Raw genomic sequence first — 22,221 nt, forward strand, 5'->3', positions numbered from 1 at the left:
TAATAACTGACTAGAATAACAGAAAACAGTCAACTACTCCTCAGTGTAGTAATAATATGGACTTATCGTTGAATATTCATCAAAACAAAAACTTAGAATTTTCAAGTAATTTGTTAGCACACATCGGATCATTGACTGGTGAACATAATTCCTGTCATTGAGAAACCATACAAGATGGTTAATAGACAAAGTCAATATATCAACTTCTCTAATTTTCACAAAGAGAGGTTAGCCTTACTGTGCATAAAGTGGACTTAAAACAACAAACAAATCAATCAATCAATCACAAAGAGAAGTACAGTAAGGATATCTCATGTATTGATTAGATGCAAGATAATATAATGCTATCGAACAGGAAGTCCAATCGTTTACTCTGACAGGATTTTATTTCATTCAACATTTTCCTTGTCAAAACACACAAAAACTTCCACAAAACCAAGAATACTACTGAGAAATGAGATACTTTCAGTTTTAGAAAAACTGCAGAAAGGATGTGGCTGGGCATTGTCATGGAAGGGTGATCACGTCGTCAGACAAGAGGCCAATCCTGTGATTTTGAATAGCTCTCCTAGATCTCTTCATTGTCTCAAAATATGTGTTCTCTTTGATGGTTTGACCATGGGGTGAAAAAAACACAATAAGGAGTGGACCATTTCTGTCTCAAAACACAGTGGTCATTGCCTTGTGGACGGAGAGGGTCTGCTTGCATTTCTTCGGTTTGGTGGGAGAACGCAGATGATGCTGTGCCATAGATTGTCATTTGGTTTTGGATGCAGATTAGGCAACCAAGGTTTCGGCATTGCCATGATGCATGGCAGAATGCCATCACCTATTTTTGCGTACTGTGTCAAAAATGTCAATTCAGCTCCCATGCAGGTTTTTGTATTCCTTGGTAAGCAGAAATGGCACCCACCTTTTGGTAGTTGAGATGACTAGTAACTATGTCATGTATTATGGATCACGACATATGTGGAAAATGTGTATGGAGTTCATCAATGGTCACATATCAACAGAGTTGCATGACTTCATGCACATCATCTGTAATGACTGATGGGAGGCCAGGGCTTCTTCATCATCGACATTGGCCTGTCTACCCTCGAACTTCCTACACCATAGTTGATTCATCCATCACTTCATTGCCATAAACCTCCATGATTCGATGATGAATTTCAGAAGGTTGACTTCCCCTAGCATGCAAAAAATGAAAGACAGCTCTTATTTCACACTTGGGAGGATCTCGATTTTCTGGTTCATCTTGAATACCCACGGAAACACGTACACAACCACTACCATGATGCAACTAGAACAAGCTTACAAACAACTGACTAATACTGGGCAACCATGGTATGGCAATGCTGTTTCTGTATCCTTCCACCAGAACTATATGATGGGCGTATGCACAACTGTGATAAGTGCATCAATCCCATGTGCGGATATGAAGAAAAACAGGTCAAGGTATGTACTTTCAGAGTAAAAAGGTTTTGTTCAACTAACTTCATTTGGTCCTTTTTTTATTATGGAACAGGTACTAGTTTCTGGAAGTGTCTTGTATTTTGTTACTAACTTTCACACACATCCTTCATTAAAATACTTTGAAAGTTACGGAGAAATTTTGGCCATGAAGTTTACACTGAGTAACCTCTATGTAAAAAATGCTATTTTTGGAATTATGAAAACTCATATATTCCTTGGATATTTTTACATTGCCTTGTGGAATCCTTGGATTTCTTCGGTTTGGTGGGAGAACGCAGATGATGCCATGCCATAGATTGTCATTTGCTTTTGGACGTGGATTAGGCAACCAAGGTTGCCATTTTTTAATCCCATTCAACAATTCCATTAGAAATATGAGTTTATTATCTTCAACAATAACTTTAAAAATCTAGTCCAAATCCTATGTAAGCTACTTTTGAAAATGCTAATAAAATTCTGTCAATCGACTGATTTTATTTTCCATTAGAAATAAGAGTTTACCAACACTTTTGTCACACACTTCACTTAGTCTTATACCAAGTCACAAGTTTTTCCTTGTTTAAAATTGCTACCTTATACTTACATGCAATAAATAACAACACTTTATACTTATCTCATGATGGTAGTGCATCTTTTTGGGCCTAATGTCTGAGTCACTGGAGTAAGGTGATTTTCATGTCAGAGTTGACTGAACAGCTACATTACTATTCTACATACTATACCTGTGTGTGTATTATGGAGGGAAAATTAGATATGACCATATCCATTCAACTTCAACAAGAAGAGCAGTTATATATAGTGTGTCCGGTTGAAAATATACCAGTAAGAAATTTGAATAACTCGGCAACCGTTGGTGATAGAAATGTCCGATTAAGTTTATTTGGAAGAGGGAATCATAGAAGTTTATGATAAGCAAAATAAAATTGCAGCACTCCCCTCAGTAGATCTCAATGTGAGCTCCTTTGGTGGCTCGACAAACATCATGTCGGTACTCAACCTCAATCCATACATTGCGCAATGTTTGACGTGTCACAGACGCCAATATCGTCCAACCTTTGCACAGGTGTTCGATAGACAATAGTCTTGACATTTCCCCACAGAAAAAAGTCCAGAGGAGCTAAGTCGGGTGACCTTGGAGGCCATTTAAGTTGACCCCTCCCAATCCAATTGTTAGGGAAATGGTTATGAAGGAAGTTCTTGACACAATGGGCATAATGTGGTAGGGGGGACATTTTGTTGGAACATGTACCCATGAGGTATACAAGGTACAGCATACTGTTCTAACATTTCAAGGTAACTTGCTTCCGTAATTGTAGCCCTTTCAAAGAAGAAAGGCCCAATTACAGAATCTCATGTCAAAGCACACCACTCATTTAACTTTGGGCTGTCGCGTTCATGTTCAATACCTGCATGTGGATTTTGGGTATGTCAAGACTATTGTCTACCCGAACACCTGTGCAAGGGTTGGATGATCTATGAGAAAGAATTATCAATGCATGTGCGTGTGTGACACGTTAAACATTGCGCAACATACGGATTGAGGTTGAGCACCGACTTGATGTTTGTCGAGCCACCAAAGGAGCTCACATTGAGATCTACTGAGGGGAGTGCTGCAATTTTATTTTGCTTATCATAAAATTCTATGATTCCCTCTTCCAAATAAAGGTAACCGGACATTTCTATTACCAACGGTTGTCGAGTTATTCAAATTTCTTACTGGTATATTTTCAACCGGACACACTGTATATATATCGCAGCATGAATTTTGTTAAAAATTTAGAACTATCAACTAAAAAGTTAAAGTTCTCAATTTGAGAATGTTTCTTAGAGAATGAATGAATGAGTTAAATTTTTTGGGTGCATAAGCACACACGGCCAATTTGCACCTTTCATATATATGTGAAAATGGCTACTTATCTAAAATTTGTACCTAAAGTTATAAAAGTGGTGTAAAAAGCCCCTTGGAGAAAAAAAGTGCAACGTTGTAAAGGGATTTACAACACAAACACTACACATTAAAATGGTAAAAATACACTAAAAACTTCCTCACAGATACTGGAAGAGACCAGCTCTTCTCAAATATCTAAAAACATTTGCTAAAACACTGTCGTTGTCTCCCAAGAGGGATGTTAAGCAATTGGGAAGATTAAAAGTCTGCCTGAGGAAAGCAAAGTCATCACATTGAAGAAGAATATGCCGAAAACTTAAAATGACATTACAGACATGACACACTGGAGGGTCCAGCCCTTGTAGCAAGTGGCCACGTGTAAGATGGCTGAGTCCAATATGTAGCTGGCTTGGAACAACTTCTTCTCAATAGGAGGGACAGGACGAGCAACACCATGCACCTATGGTGGGCTTAATATCATGAAGCTTGTTCCCCATTGCCGCATCCCACTCTTCCTGCCAAGTGTCAAAAAGGGAACAATGTCTCCAGGTTCCTAGCTGGCAGAAGATGCACGAGAATATCAGCATCTGCTGCTTCATTCCCATTTATACCAATGTGACTAGGAACCCAGCAGAAGCGGACAGCACTGGCAGATAAGGAATGCTGTCAAAGGATGCGCTGCACTACCAGATGCCTGGAATTCAGGGATTCCAGGCTCTGAAGCATGCTGGTCAAATCAATGAACACAAGGACCCTCTGCAGAGCATGGACATCAGCAAAGTCCAGTGCCTTTAGGATTGGGTACAGTTCTGCCATATAGATGGAACAGGCAGGATGTAACAAGTAACTTGAACTTTGAGAGTCTGTGATGAAGATGCAACCAACTGATTTGACCTAAAAACCTCTGCTGGTATTCGACAATTGGTGTTCCTGCCTTAGGGAGGACAGTTAAAGACATGTCAATCAAAGGTGCAATAAATTCTGAAGTTAGGATGGGGGGTATGCATGGAGGAACCAGGCATATCACTGTCAACACCAAGTGCTGATAAATCTCGACTGCATGAACAACAAATATCCTTAGGAATTGTAGCTTTCCTGGCAAAGTGATTCAAACAACTGTTCTCAGGTTACCAGCCAGGTTACATCAGCATTAGCTTTCAACATTTCGAGTGCATACATTGCTCTCATCATCAGGGTATGTAGAAATGGAGACCAGTGTAGGGTTAAATATATGACTATCCAGGAATGACTGAGCTGGAGTCCCACATCCCTGTTGAGATTGGTGCTTTCCCGTGAATAGACTATGGCTTCCTTTACTCATCAATTTCAGTAACTGGCACATTTGGCTATTATTTTGGTGTCTGCAAATAAAATCCTGTGTCGGTCAGTGAAGCTGTGTTCTGCTAGACCTGACTTTTCTGGTTAGAATAATCTTCACTGTCTTGCCATTCTGAACACCCTAGTCCATGGGGCAGTAACCATTTTGGATTAGGAGAATCTACAATCAGAATTCACTCATCTCAGGACCACGCTACAGCAGAATGGATAACACATCTGATATATCAACAGGGCGATCACCAAGGCAGTTTCATCCCTGCAGACACCAACCATGGACAATAGTGTGACCCAGAGCAGCAGAACATGGGGACGAGGTCCTTACAAGAACTGATTCTACACTGCACAGCCCTCCACTTGTAACAACACAGGACAGGAATGCCCACTACAACAGTATTACCATTTGTCGAACACACTCTGGGAAGTTGAGCAGAATTCTTGCCAGGCATGTGGTAAAGAGCATTCACAGACCGCCACTGAAAACCAAGGTTTTACTCCGTTCAGTTAAAGATGACCTGGAACTCGAAAATTCCAGGAGTATACCGTATACCATGTGGAACACCATATATAGGCCAAACAGGATGCACCATTGAACAGCAGTGCAATGAACATCATCACAACATCAGATTATTCCAACCAGAAAAGTCAGGACTAGAAGAACACATCACTGAGGGACACAGGATTTTATTTGCAGACACCAAAATAATAACCAAATGTGCCGGTTACTACGACTGATGAGTAAGGGAAGCCATGGCCTTTTCACTGGAAAGCACCAATCTCAACAAGGACATGGGACTCCAGCTCAGTCACGTCTCGAACCCACTCCTCTGTAAAAACATGGCACCAGCCAATAAGAACACTAGGATCCAGAGCGAGCTAATAGGAAGACAGCATCCAGCTCCACCCCATCAAAGCCCTATATTTTACCCTGCACTGGTCTCCATTTTTACATTCCCTGATGATAAGAGGAATGTATGCACTCAAAACATTGGAAGCTAATTCCAATTTAACCTGGCTGGTAACCTGAGACTGTTGTTCAAACAAATAGTCTTGTGGCACAAGGGTGTAGCTGGTATATAGCCAGCTTTCTCTCATCTGAGATGGTGTGATATGAAGGATGCGAGGGCATCAAGCGAAGATGGAGGTAGTAGTTCAAAATAAGTCACTGTATACGTAGTGACTGGTACAAAACACATCTGAAGACAAACAAATACCAGCATGATGAATGGTGTTGAGAAGGTTGGGTGGACAAATAGACAACACATCCATAATTGAGGTGTGACCTGATAATTGTTCACTTACAGGTGGAACAGTAAAATTCTATCAGCATCCCAAGATGTTTGACTTAAAATACATAGGAGGTTGAGAACCCAGAGGCAATAGAACTTTAAGTAGCGAAGGTGGTAGTTTCTTATAAAAAAATGAGGCCAAGGAATCAAACCTCATTCATAAAACGCAGAAGCGTTCTCCCTTTGTACATTGATTGATTGATTGGGTTGGTGTTTTAAGTCCACTTTATGCACAGTAAGGCTAATTGGGACTGCACCTACAGTTTAAAGTAGGATCCGAACCACTATGTACCTCCACCAGGTATCAAACCCGGGACCCCTTGATTACAAGATGACGATGCTACTACTGCGCCATCTGGGAGGCCCTTCCCTTTATACAGATCAGGATCAAGATGGCAGGTAAGATAATGACAGAAATGAATGCACATGGATTTCTTGGGGTGAGAAGGTGAAACCAGTTAGAGAGGACCACTCAACGAAACAATTTATTGTTAGTTGGAGCTGATGTGACATTCCATGCGTGACAAAAGATCGTTAGGTCATCCACATACATGAGACCTATGTACAGGGGCAAGAATGTTTGCCATAATACTGTCGACTGATATGGCAAACAAGAGTCACACTCAGTACACTGCCCTGAGGGACACCGTTGACTTGTAGATGAAGGTCCGGAAGAGTTCCCAACATGGATCTGACAAGAAGTCCTGAATAAAATATGCCATGCGGCCATGGACATCCCAAGAGTGGAGCTGTTTGATTATTAAAAAAAAAATGCCACAATGTGTCACAGGTCTCTTGCAGGTCCAAGAAGATTGCAAGTAGATGTTCCTTGTTGACAAAGCATCCTGAATATGCATTTCCAGCTGAACCAGATGATCCAACATGGAACGGTTGAATCGAAACCCACATTGAAAGTTGTTAATAAGGGAGTCCACCTCCAAGAACCAAGCGAGATGCTTGTTGACCATGCACCCCATCAACTTGTACATACAGCTAGTTAAGGCAATGGGCCTGTAACTGGATGCTGTGCTGTGATCTTTTCCTAGCTTCAGGATAGGAACAATAATAGCCTCCTTCCAGGAGATGTGAGAAGGAAGTATTTAGCTGCTTTACGCAGATGATGAAGCATATCGTAGTGGATCCTGTTCATTCCAGGAGCTGCTTTTTGGAATCCCAAAGCATGCTATTGAACTCCCATTTGGTGAATGGAGAGTTGTAGGGGTAGAGAACTTAGTTCTCATTGCAATCCTTGATGGCTACAGACCACCAGGGAACTGAGCAATGCTTTGCAGGTCCGCTGGGATTGGGAATTGAAGCATATGCAGCATCAAGGACACATGAAACAAAGCCGCTTCCAACGTTAGAAAAGTTTCCGGATTTGAACTGGCCAGGGATCGAACCCGGGAACTATAGCATGGTTGTCAGACGTGTTACCGAGTGAGCCACCGCGGTCACCATTGTAAATTCTTCATCTGATACTTCCTCCTCATGTGGTAAGGACAAGGAGGAAAAAGGGGATGGGGAAATTGTGGCAGGTGTGTCCCACACTTACTGGGCCACTTTCAGCGGCAATTTAAGTTTTAGGGTGGTAGATACCACCCTGACTGGAGAGCTGTTAGACTTACGGAAATATTTTCTCATGTACATAAATGGTGAGTGTTTCTTTGCTGTGGAGCAAGTAGTAGGCACTGGCTGGCTTGAGTAAGGACAAGAGACTTCAGGAAGTAGTGTCGTGTCGTCTGAAGCACCTCTGGTTTGGATGCCTATGCTGCAACACATTAGAGCAGCAGCAGCAGTGGCAGAGGAAGACACATTTAATGGTGTACATATATTTTCTCGGAGGCATCCTTTAGCTTGTAGGTGGGACAATCACAGTGCCAAACAGGGTGCTCGCCTTTGCAATTTTCACATTTTGGCGCAGATTGGCATGCCATGATTGGGGTGGCTGCATTTGCCACAAATGGCAGTAGTGGCCTTATAGGATGGTTCAGTATGGCCAAAGTGTTGGCATCTGAAACACCACATTGAGTTTGGTATGTAATATATATCCTTTACTTTACTCGGGAGAGTGGTCACACCAAAATTAAGAATGAGGGAGGCAGTTGGTAATAATTCTCCAGACTTTCTGGTCTTTATCTGATGCACTGCTGTTACATGCTAGTCTGCAAGTTCTTGCAAGATTTCTTCCTCCATAGCATTCAACAAATCCCAATGGTGTATGGCAACTTTACAGCTATTCAGTTGACAGTGTGGTTCCTCCTGAATAGGAAAGTTGCCCAAATTCTTAGCTTCAAAAGGTTATTTGTCTGGAAATCTGTGTTCGTCTTGATGAGGAGATTTCACAGTTTTTTATGTCTGGGACATGTGACATGTCTAGTTGTTTCTTAATGAGGAATGGTGACAGGTCCTTCAATGTAGCAGCTCCATTCTTCTTGGTGTTGTCTGAGGTATCCCTACTCGCTGTTGTCTCAACTTTACTAATAACAAGAAAATGTGAGGTGGTTGTGATGTTACTTGTCGGTTCCATACAAAGGAGACTGAAAGGCCAAACATGCTTTAGGGGTTTCTCCCCATTTGAAGTGTTTTTAAAAACCATAAGCATATAGATTTTAATTACAGGGTCCATAAAAAGTCGCCTCGAAATGCCCTGTATGTGGAGGAAGGCCTACTCCCAAAAATGAAGGCTATGCAAGGTCCAAGCTGAAAACCCTGCAGCTACGTCTGTGACTGCACCTACCTCTGCAGCAAACACTGTCCCATCGACACATAAAACAACCACCTTGGGATAGGTTTTTCTTCGAGGTTGTCTCCTCTAGTAGGAGCCTTAGTTAAGAGAAGGCATCTGTGCTCTCACTACTAAACCCCCTCGCCATGACAAGGCAATCCTACAGGAGAGATGGAGGGGTGTCTTAGAGAAGCAGAATTCTTTATTGAATGGAGAATTAATTGCTGATCTCTTATTTCTGAAACATTTGAAGATAAAAAAATCATACCTTTCTTACAGCAGGAGATCACGAACCATTGGGTTTGAACATGCATACATAAATAAATAATACATTAAAATTATTTAAACAATGATTCTAGCCAAAATATTAGAAAATTATAAAACTGAATAAATCACATAAGCACATTTTCATATGCAAAAGCATTCAAAACAATACATAACAAAGCAGCTTTAAAAATTCTGCATTCATTACAGCTGCTACAATCAAGAATTTAACTACTTTTGATTTATTTGCTCAATTATTAAATAACTTGACATCCTTCATGCTGTGATGTAAGCAAAAGATAAATAAGCATGAAAGCATAAAACATACACAGTAAAATCTCATTAATTCGATATCAGATGATCATTTGGTAAAATAATGTCAACTGGTGAATTACAATTGCAAAAGAAATAACACTAACAGTTTCTGTAGAAAAAAATCTTAACAGTCTAAATTCTCTGATCTGTAGCTTCACCAGCATGTTATATCTTGAAATACAATGCTTTGTACATCAAGAGTGAAGATAAATGAAGTGAAAGCACAAAATTTGCTAACAACGTATTTTCTTTCATAGATTTATCATGAATTTGTGTCAAATTAGAAATCTTTAATTACCATGGCGAACCATTTTTAACTTTTTTTATATGTAAAATTGATGTAACAGGGTGACTCTTAAATTATTATTTTTGCACTGGTCTCATATCAATTTACCAAATTTTTGAGAAGAGCAGGATCTTGAATAATTTACTATCATTATTTTTTTTTTTACATAAAACTACTATTATGCATAATTCACTATATTAGACCTTACTATGTAAATTTATTTGACTTTCTTCTGTGCTTTACTTTTTGCACACCTGTTTCTTTAGATTCTAACATTGTTAGACAGTCGTGTAACAACATTGTTGGGTATTGGTATGAGATTAAACCCCCATTTGGTGCAAAATGTCAAATGCTTGAAAATAGAGTAAAATATACTACTACTACAATAATAATCTATATTAAATACAGTCATAAGCTTCCATTACAACCACACCCCTTTTTTCAAATCCCTGGATGTACCATAGGTAGTAAGTCCATATTATAGTGTCCCATTTATTTCTTTACAAGATATGTACATGTTAGGTACAGTCATGTTCAAAAAATCTGTCGCATGGATTTTTTCTAAGTCCAACGTCTTACGAAATTATGTTGGTAGCTCTGAAACAAGGAAGTGTTGTGAAATATACGATCCTCCAATCAGAGTGAAGTTCGATTCAGAAGAACAGGAGGCGTGACTCACGGTCTTGTCCACAGGAAGTTCAACCAATGCAGCATTTCCAAATATGAGATAACGTCCCCATTGGTTAAATATTGTTTCAATAATGCGAATCGGCAGAAAGATTGCGCAAAAGTTTACTTTGTCGTTTTAATGCCTTTAATCGTTTCAAATTAGTATTAAATTGTCCCAATTATAGTTCACGAGCTTAATATAATGTATTCATGTATGTGTTTGACAATCATATATCACTCATTAGAACAATTTTCACATTGTTTTCACTACGTGAGATTACATTTCATTTACATTTACGATAAAATAGTGGTTTGGGTGTAATAACAGTTTTCATTAATTAATTTAGAGATGCATTTTTATTTGTTGAGTTAATGATTAGGTTAATTCGTTATTTCTCGCGAAAAGAGGGAACCACAGCTGAAAGAAAATACACAACTTGTATTATTGAGGTCAAGAGTTCGTTTTAACGTCACTTTTTGCACACATAGGCTAATCACGACTCGGGATACATTTAAATTGGAATCTGAAACATTATGCGACCTGACTGGAACTCGGAAAAGGACACACCGATTACAAGACGTCGATACATTACCACTTGGTCTGGGGAACGCCAATAATAATGAGGGGTTGTGGGAGTGGGAGAGGGGTGACGGAAAGTAGAAAATAAATAGTATTTTGGGGGGTATTTAATGTTATATTTATACACATACAAACCTAAGAAAATATTTATTTTGATACATGTGTGTGGGGGGTGGGGAAGGGGGGAAAAGAGAGGGACAGAAAGATATTGGGAGAGATGGGACGAAGAGGCGATTGTGGAAAATGTTTTATTTGACGTTCAGTAATAAAAACAATCAAATCAATGATGATTATCTTATAAATACCATATTTAATGTAAATTTGTTTTAAAAATGGGGTCGGGGAGCTGTTTGTTTTACGTTCAGTGCAGGATAACAAGTGGAGACACATAGTGGTTCGTATGTCACTTTAAACTGTAGGTCCATGCCCCATTAGCCTATCTGTGTATAACGTGGATTTAGAATTCAGTAGAAAATAACGTCGATCTAGTATTTTGGATTTTAGATGCGTTGAGACCACTAAAATTTCCAATTCTTATAATAAGAAACCTGTCCTCATATTACCATTTTGAAAGAGAGAGAGTTAATTGTATAATCTTTCGTTGTTAGTTTCAAAGAAGACTAATTCAAATAGTAACAATGGGAACGAATAAATCTTACGAAAAGTTTTTGCCACCGTGCAGATTTGAACCTATGTCCATTAGAGTGACAACCCAGTGCGAAAACCACTACCCCACGAGTTCGTTCCTTCTTACGGCATGATTATTGAGTTAAGACCAATTCGTTCAACATGCATTAGAAATATAATCCCCACCCGCCTCTTTATTAACAACACACCCAAACGATCCTTTGTAGCAAATGCAATAAAGGTGGTGTGAATGGCACAAAACATTTAAGCAAAATCTACTATCTTTACGACACAATCGTTTTAAATGGAGAGGCTACAGCTTCGAGAATTGAGGTTGTGGTGGTAGGGTAGATATTCGTATTATTCATTATCATTGTTTCTCTGTTTCATTCTCATTTTCGTTATAATCCTATGTAATTTCTACTGTTTACAGTAGACAGAATCTACTGTTATCAATTTTAGTACTCTACTGTGTCTCTCGGAAATCTACTCAAAATCAATGATTTCCTACTAAACGCTTTCAGTAGGCCTAATGTGTAATTACAGTTGAGGAACTACAAGTGAAATATTCTCTTCGGTGTGTTTGAATTTGAATTTGAATTCAAAATTTTGGGTGTGTCAGCACTTAGGCTATTTTGCACCTGTCACTTTATACGGGGTCCAGCCCCTTACCAGAACTAAAATAACATAACAGTAACGTCGTGTTGTAACTAAAATATTAAAATATTCTGAATTTGGTTAAAAGCTGAGGCTGTAAAGAGGCACTCAGCACCCACAAGGACCAAACACAGGACAACACAGAAAATTATACTGGCCATGGGGCCAGTCGCCAGAACCTCGTTCGCCTGCAAACTGAAGTCCAGGGTGTACTATGTGGAAGCAACAATTGGGTGTACATACTTCGTTGAAGGTCATCCCTTACACCCTTGTAGAGTGTTTAGCTCAGCATGTTAGCTGTAAATATAACTTTTTATTTCTCCTCACTAACAATTTGTTTTTATATCTATTTAAAATTTAAACCAACCTCACTTCCATGTAGTACACCCTGAACTGCATTTTGCAGACTAACGAGACTCTGGTGACTGGACCTACTGTTAATATAATCTTTGTAGGACTGTGTGTGTGTTGTCCTTGTTTGTGCTGACTGTCACTTTACAGGCTCAGCTTTTAACCCAGGTAAGGATATTTTAGTTTTCAGACACGCTTTTTTTTTGTCACGATAAGGGGCTGGACCCCGTATAGTGTGATGGGTGTAAAATACCCTAAGTTTTCAGGCACACAAATTGTAATTCAAATTTAAAAAAAAATTAACATAGATGTTTCAAAACACCTATTGATCTACTGAAAACAGTAGACAAAAGTTTCATTGGAGTAAGTAGAAAAGTGTCATGGAATAATACCCAAAGAAGTCAACCATTATGAATTAATGTTACATACTTTTTGTTATTTCACTTTCCAAAACCTAGGAGATCGAAATAATACATGGCATGCGATTTACTAGACAGTCTGCTTTTCTGTGATTGTTTTGTCGTGCCCAGTCGGGGATTACTACCGTTCAAGGTAAAAGGGGAAAGGGAAGAAATCCACCACAGTACCATGACGTATGAAGTAACATGTTCACAGGCATCCAATACAACTGATAATGGTTCACCTGACCTTGTAAATGTGGGAAACACGTTTCACGCTGGTTTCCAGAATGCAAATACGCGGTGGCTGTGGCTAAATCTGGAACGAACGGTGGAATGAGAAAGCTTTTGTAACATTTAACAATGACATTTCGCATTTACAAAATATGATATATGTAGACTTTGATTTATTTATTATAGTAGACGGTAGAGAATTACTTACCACGAAAGTCAAGTTCTAAATTGCAGACATCAAAATCTACTCCAGGTTGTAAAATACATTTGTGATAGACAGCAGATAGGTTAATAAGGTTTACAAGATTGCTAACGACTCTTAAGACAAATGTTCAACGAAGGTTATTGAGTGAGAAAATGGGAAATTGCTAAAAATAGCATCCTAGTTGAGTGAAGATCGAAGGTTCGAATCTCTTGTAGAACCGGCTATTTTTTAACACTAATTTTTGGTGCGTAATATATTTCATGTATTGTCTACATTTATAAGAAACAAAATATGAAAACTCTCCTCCTCCGTAACGGTGCGGTCTAAGACTCTGTGCTTTGGACTCCGACTGCAGCGGGACGGCATGGATTTGAGTCGTCCTGGGTTCTCGGCCTGTTATCTGTATAGGACCGGTGGCAACCCACCATCGTGAGGAAATTGGGGAGCTACGAGTGACTGGTACAACCTGGTTTCAGATATCTTCTATACCGGCTGAGGGTTCGACGTGCTGACCAACGTCACCTCGTTGCCAGTTGAAGATAACTCTAGGTAGGATTGTGGAAGGGAGACTGACAGTCGGGAGATAGCCCATGGCCCTTCGAGGTTTTAAAATATGAAAACTATTCCTTCCGTAAATCTAATTTCTCGTCATTGTCACGTGAGATTTCTTTTCAGTATGACTCCTGCAATACTAATGAGTTCCTAAGTAGGATAATGAGATGGACAGAGATATATTAAATTATGAGTTCAATGTTTAAAAAATTAGCATTAGCACATTATTATATTCACATACCTCTTTACAAATTCCTGAGCACGTCACTACAAATGAACCAATCTAGTGCACACTAGAGCCTTGGCTTATCGATACCTATGGGGTATCCTACAATTACAGTCAAACCACAACCTCAATTCTCGAAGCTGTAGCCTCTCCATGTCGTAAATATAGTAGATTTTGCTTAAATGTTTTGTGACATTCATATCACCTTTATTTCATTTGCTACAAAGGAGCGTTTGGGTGTGTTGTTTATAAAGAGGCGGGTGGGGATTATATTTCTAATGCATGTTGAACGAATTGGTCTTAACTCAATAATCATGCCGTAAGAAGGAACGAACTCGTGGGGTAGTGGTTATCGCACTGGGTTGTCACTCTACACACATGTATCAAAATAAATATTTTCTTAGGTTTGTATGTGTATAAATATAACATTAAATACCCCCCAAAATACTATTGATTTTCTACTTTCCGTCACCCCTCTCCCACTCCCACAACCCCTCATTATTATTGGCGTTCCCTAGACCAAGTGGTAATGTATCGACATCTTGTAATCGGTGTGTCCTTTTCCGAGTTCCAGTCAGGTCGCATAATGTTTCAGATTCCAATTTAAATGTATCCCGAGTCGTGATTAGCCTATGTGTGCAAAAAGTGACGTTAAAACGAACTTTTGACCTAATCATTAACTCAACAAATAAAAATGCATCTCTAAATTAATTAATGAAAACTGTTATTACACCCAAACCACTATTTTATCGTAAATGTAAATGAAATGTAATCTCACGTAGTGAAAACAATGTGAAAATTGTTCTAATGAGTGATATATGATTGTCAAACACATACATGAATACATTATATGAAGCTCGTGAACTATAATTGGGACAATTTAATACTAATTTGAAACGATTAAAGGCATTAAAACGACAAAGTAAACTTTTGCGCAATCTTTCTGCCGATTCGCATTATTGAAACAATATTTAACCAATGGGGACGTTATCTCATATTTGGAAATGCTGCATTGGTTAAACTTCCTGTGGACAAGACCGTGAGTCATGCCTCCTGTTCTTCTGCATCGAACTTCACTCTGATTGGAGGATCGTATATTTCACAACACTTTCTTGTTTCAGAGCTACCAACATAATTTCGTAAGACGGACTTAGAAAAAATCCATGCGACAGATTTTTTGAACATGACTATACATCTTCAGGGAAGTGTTCTCCATGAATATTTCAAAACCAATTTAGATATTTAAAACAGTTATGAAAATCACTTCAAATAGTAATTTGTACACCCAAGCAGGGGTGCCCACAGGGGGTGGATTATGGGGGGAGGACTTTTCCCTTCAATTAATATAAAAATTAAACATTTATATATTTCTATATGTAAAAAAATTACACCTTATATGCACCATATTTAGTTCATTAGGTGAAGAAAAGAAAGTATTTAGGGACGGGGCAGTCCACAGGTGGGTTTGTGGACCCAGGTTGCATCCACCCAACTTTGGGAGGGGGGATTTTTGTGATGGAAATTTCACATGAACAATATAGCATTGGACACAAGTTGAATTATTATATCAATTAACCATTGCTGCTATATAAATAGCAATTTGTAGACTTCCAAGGGAATTGTAGAGAATAATATGTATTATCGAGGGGGGGGGGGGGACAATATACAACTCTTACATATTAGGTCTTAAATTGACACATGGAGTCTGTGAGAGATTGAGAATGAAACATTATGGGGACAATATCCAACTCTTGAATATCAGTGTTAAGTCTTAAGGACAGTCCACATGCTATGTTTTCAAGTACGTCTTGCTTGCGCAGTTCAAAACTGTACAGAAAGAGATGTTGCGGTTCTGGCACGTCCACACAGTATGTCTTGCTGTACATTTTTTCCTACTCAGTTCCGCGTTGTCCATCATGGAGGAAGTGCTACTCTGGTCAATTTTTGCAGTTTGTCTTCCAAAGAGAAGGCAAATTAAATGTCTTAAGAGCACAAGATGTTCAGGATGGTACAGGCACTGCCTACTGAAAATGCACCAATTTTCTCATGTGACGTTACTTCGTGAATTGTGTGGTGAGAAACATTGTGCTTATTTACTTATCACATATGTCCTCTTATAAATATGTGAATAAATAAACCTCCATTGTATAATATTATATTAGCACTACCTAAAAGACTATTCCAATAGTTCACTAAGATTAGTTTTCCTAATTCCATAGAATACTTTACAATGTTCAAAAATCAAATGTTAACATAAATACACTTTCTCAGTGCTCGAAAAATTTTCTTCAAAGCTAGGCGCCAGCTCTGAAAGTCAGGCACCAGGAAACTACCTACTAGCAATTGTGCATACTACAGTGTGTTTCAAAAGTCGCACAATCCAAACATTGAAAATGTATATCATGAAAACCGTAAGAGGTATTTACACCAGGTTTTCTGCTATCACTGGGTTAATAAATTTATGTTAGCATGTATCCAAATAAAAGCAATTATATTATTTTAAAAAAATATTGTTAATTTGCTGAAATCATCTGAGAATTGATTTTCAACAATATACCAACGTAGAAATTTTCAGCGAAAAATGCAGATTCGACCAGGACTCGAACACGGGTCTCTGGTATACAGTGCCATTGCTCTAACAACTTTTTTTTTTATTTCCTTTACTATTTACATCTAATTATAACAAACTTTTCATGATTACTATACAGGTTATTACAAACTAGGATATATTACATTTAGAAAATTTGCATAGACATTGTTCTTTTTTTTGCCAACATATTTTGAGATGTGTGCCTTAAGTAATGCACAAATTGTTCATGAAAGTCAAGTTGCTAAGTAGAGGCAAACCAAGTATAGTGCCCCAGTAACCACAGTACACTGTTCTGTTTCTTTTTTGGGTAATAACTAAAATTGAGAAATAAAAGATGATCAATTGTAATATTCTTCCCGTTGGTACGACAGATGACATTTACGAGTTTCGCAACATATTTCCATGATGTAGCGGTTATTAAGCATTCACTGAGCTTATGCACTAAACTATCAGGCACATTACATATTAAACATAATGATGAATCTGCCATATGCAGATCATAGAATTTCACTCGAGTCAGCAGTATTTGATGCACTATAACGAACCACGCCGATCGTATTCTTGTTGGGAGATGTCACGTGTGTATTTTTCCACACCACATTTTTCCACACCACAGGCCAACGAACTTCCGGGTGTTTTGCAACTGTTTTAACCACCTGTTGAGACTCTACACGCATTCCTCTGTACAATTGTGACACCACTGGAATAGACAGGGTAGGAGTTTGTACAAGCCATAGCAGATCTCTACTAAGGTATCACGGAGGTACAGTCATGTTCAAAAAATTTGTCGCATGGATTTTTTCTAAGTCCAACGTCTTACGAAATTATGTTGGTAGCTCTGAAACAAGGAAGTGTTGTGAAATATACGATCCTCCAATCAGAGTGAAGTTCGATTCTGAGGAGCAGGAGGCGTGACTCACGGTCTTGTCCACAGGAAGTTCAACCAATGCAGCATTTCCAAATATGAGATAACGTCCCCATTGGTTAAATATTGTTTCAATAATGCGAATTGCAGAAAGATTGCGCAAAAGTTTACTTTGTCGTTTTAATACTTTTAATCGTTTCAAATTAGTATTAAATTGTCCCAATTATAGTTCAAGAGCTTAATATAATGTATTCATGTATGTGTTTGACAATCATATACCTATCACTCATTAGAACAATTTTCACATTGTTTTCACTACGTGAGATGACATTTCATTTACATTTACGATAAAATAGTGGTTTGGGTGTAATAACAGTTTTCATTAATTAATTTAGAGATGCATTTTTATTTGTTGAGTTAATGATTAGGTTAATTCGTTATTTCTCGCGAAAAGAGGGAACCACAGCTGAAAGAAAATACACAACTTGTATTATTGAGGTCAAGAGTTCGTTTTAACATCACTTTTTGCACACATAGGCTAATCACGACTCGGGATACATTTAAATTGGAATCTGAAACATTATGCGACCTGACTGGAACTCGGAAAAGGACACACCGATTACAAGACGTCGATACATTACCACTTGGTCTGGCGAATGCCAATAATAATGAGGGGTTCTGGGAGTGGGAGAGGGGTGACGGAAAGTAGAAAATAGGCTAAATAGTATTTTTGGGGGTATTTAATGTTATATTTATACACATACAAACCTAAGAAAATATTTATTTTGATACATGTGTGTGGGGGGTGGGGAAGGGGGAAAAGAGAGGGACAGAAAGATATTGGGAGAGATGGGACGAAGAGGTGATTGTGGAAAATGTTTTATTTGACGTTCAGTAATAAAACAATCAAATCAATGATGATTATCTTATAAATACCATATTTAATGTAAATTTGTTTTAAAAATGGGGGCGGGGAGCTGTTTGTTTTACGTTCAGTGCAGGATAACAAGTGGAGACACATAGTGGTTCGTATCTCACTTTAAACTGTAGGTCCATGCCCCATTAGCCTATCTGTGTATAACGTGGATTTAGAATTCAGTAGAAAATAACGTCGATCTAGTATTTTGGATTTTAGATGCGTTGAGACCACTAAAATTTCCAATTCTTATAAGAAGAAACCTGTTTTCATATTACCATCCATTTTGAAAGAGATAGAGTTAATTGTATAATCTTTCGTTGTTAGTTTCAAAGAAGACTAATTCAAATAGTAACAATGGGAACGAATAAAGCTTACGAAAAGTTTTTGCCACCGTGCGGATTTGAACCCACGACCATTAGAGTGACAACCCAGTGCGATAACCACTACCCCACGAATTCGTTCCTTCCTACGGCATGATTATGAGTTAAGACTAATGCGTTCAATATGCATTAGAAATATAATCCCCACCCGCCTCTTTATAAACAACACACCCAAACGCTCCTTTGTAGCAAATGAAATAAAGGTGGTATGAATGTCACAAAACATTTAAGCAAAATCTACTATATTTACGACGCAATCGTTTTACATGGAGAGGCTACAGCTTCGAGAATTGAGGTTGTGACGTGGCTTCTTGTAGTTGTAGGGTAGATATTCGTATGGCAAGGTTCCAGCGTGCACTAGCCAGTAATTTCCGAGGAAAAAACTTCAATTTATTTTATGATGGCAAAGTGGTTCGGTGATAGGCTATCAGTATTACACGCCGAAGATTATAAGTTTGACTTCTGTTCGATTACCCCTATTATTATTATATATAGCAACTAAGTATTGTATTTACCGGTAATTAATAATTGAAAGAAATAAAAATGTTATATATATATTTTTTAAAAAATAACACTCCTTTCTAATGATTTTTCAATGTTATTTTTTAAAATAATTTTTCAGAATATGTTTTTGAATTTCTCATCATTTTACTAGGATTTGCATAAAAATGATCCATGTGTCATATTCGACGAAATGTCATGTACAGCGAAAGTTATACATTTTTATTTTAGGGAAAATTATCAAGAAACAAAACAAATAAATACTATTGACATCCTTTTGTGAATAGTATTTATATTACTTTATTTTTTGTTCACCATGTATAGTTGCATTCTTATAAAAAGCATGAAAAACAGTATATTCTCTACATTTCGCAAAGCAAATAATATACGAATTTTCGTAATAAGTAAAATGCAATAAATAATTATTCGGTTTAATATGAAATAAAAATCGCAGAGTTAACCGAACGGTGAATCGAACACAGAATTTTACAACCCATAAAATGCCTTGTAGCCTTTGCAATGAAGTGATGTAGATTCAAGTAATAAAATTTAATGCAAAATCGTAAGTTATAAGATTGTTCAAATATATTAAATCAATGTGTCCATAAGTTATTATACTGTCAGCCATTTGGCACATCTCGTTACAAAATCTCAGCACATCATCATTCACTAGTTAATCGAATTGAATATTGATTCACTTCACAGTTCAAATTGCAACAATAGTTTCGACTCATATCACGTGAGATGTAAACTCAATTCAATTCTCTCATTGTATGTAACTTGTATGTTGAGCTCATGTAGAAATATCAATTATGAACTCTAAGCTAAATTTGATGCTACAATCGCTTGATCAACTCTTGCGTCTCGCTGCCAGACATTCTACGTTCCTGTTTGCTCCAGGTCGCTTCTGCATTTCATTATCATTGTTTTTACCTCTGTTTCATTCTCATTGTCGTTATAAACCTACGTAATTTCTACTGTTTACAGTAGACAGAATCTACTGTTATCAATTGTAGTACTCTACTGTGTCTCTCGGAAATCTACTCAAAATCAATGATTTCCTACTGAACATTTTCAGTAGGCCTAATGTGTAATTACAGTTGAGGAACTACAAGTGAAATATTCTCTTCAGTATTACATGTAATATTGCATGTAGTGTGTTTGAATTTCAATTTGAATTCAAAATCTTGGGTGCATCAGCACTTAGGCTATTTTGCACCTGTCACTTTATACGGGGTCCAGCCCCTTACCAGAACTAAAATAACATAACTGTAACGTCGTGTTGTAACTAAAATATTAAAATATTCTGAATTCGGTTAAAAGCTGAGGCTGTAAAGAGGCACTCAGCACCCACAAGGACCAAACACACGACAACACAGAAAATTATACTGGCCATGGGGCCAGTCGCCAGAACCTCGTTCGTCTGCAAACTGAAGTCCAGGGTGTACTACGTGGAAGCAACAATTGGGTGTACATACTTCGTGGAAGGTCATCCCTTACACCCTTGTAGTGTGTTTAGCTCAGCATGTTAGCTGTAAATATAACTTTTTATTCCTCCTCACTAACAATTTGTTTTTATATCTATTTAAAATTTAAACCAACCTCACTTCCATGTAGTACACCCTGAACTGCATTTTGCAGACTAAAGAGGCTCTGGTGACTGGACCTACTGTTAGTATAATCTTTGTAGGACTGCGTGTGTGTTGTCCTTGTTTGTGCTGACTGTCTGTCGCTTTACAGGCTCAGCTTTTAACCCAGGTAAGGATATTTTAATTTTCAGACACGCTTTTATTTTTGTCATGATAAGGGGCTGGACCCCGTATAGCGTGACGGGTGTAAAATACCCCAAGTTTTCAGGCACACAAATTGTAATTCAAATTTAAAACATCTTAACATAGATGTTTCAAAACACCTATTGATCTACTGAAAACAGTAGACAAAAGTTTCATTGGAGTAAGTAGAAAAGAGTCATGAAATAATACCCAAAGACGTCAACCATTATGAATTAATGTTACATACTTTTTTTTATTTCACTTTCCAAAACCTAGGAGCTCAAAATAATACATGGCATGCGATTTACTAGACAGTCTGCTTTTCTGTGATTGATTCGTCATGCCCAGTCGGGGATTACTACCGTTCAAGGTAAAAGGGGAAGGGGAAGAAATCCACCACAGTACCATGACGTATGAAGTAACATGTTCACAGGCATCCAATGCAACTGATAAGGGTTCACCTGACCTTGGAAGTGTAGGAAACACGTTTCACGCTGGTTTCCAGAATGCTGTGGCTAATCTGGAACTAACGGTGGAATAAGAAATAGTTTGTAACATTTAACAATGACATTTCGCATTTACAAAATATGAGATATGTAGACTTTGACTTTGATTTATTTATTATAGTAGACGGTAGAGAATTACTTACCACGAAAGTCAAGTTCTAAATTGCAGACATCAAAATGTACTCCAGGTTGTAAAATACATTTGTGATAGACAGCAGATAGGTTAATAAGGTTTACAAGATTGCTAACGACTCTTAAGACAAACGTTCAAAGAATGTTATTGAGTGAGAAAATGGGAAATTGTTAAAAATAGCGTCCTTGTTGAGTGAAGATCGAAGGTTCGAATCTCTTATAGAACCGGCTATTTTTTTACACTAATTTTTGGTGCGTAATATATTTAATGTATTGTCAACATTTATAAGAAACAAAATATGAAAACTCTCCTCCTCTGTAACGGTGCGGTCTAAGACTCTGTGCTTTGGATTCCGACTGCAGCGGGACGGCATGGATTCGAGTCGTCCTGGGTTCTCGGCCTGTTATCTGTATAGGACCAGTTGCAACCTACCATCGTGAGGAAATTGGGGAGCTACGAGTGACTGGTGTAACCTGGTTTC

The 22,221-nt window shown here is 38.1% G+C and overlaps 1 protein-coding gene across 1 annotated transcript in view; it reads right to left on the minus strand.

Moving 5' to 3' along the window:
- LOC145984107 (KICSTOR complex protein SZT2-like) overlaps positions 1 to 22,221 on the minus strand; it is a 324,200-nt gene that overhangs the window by 38,522 nt on the left and 263,457 nt on the right. The window lies entirely within an intron of this gene.

The sequence above is a fragment of the Lepisma saccharinum genome, chromosome 2 (assembly GCF_977018435.1).
Source record: "Lepisma saccharinum chromosome 2, izLepSacc3.1, whole genome shotgun sequence".
NCBI classification, from domain to species: Eukaryota; Metazoa; Arthropoda; class Insecta; order Zygentoma; family Lepismatidae; genus Lepisma; species Lepisma saccharinum.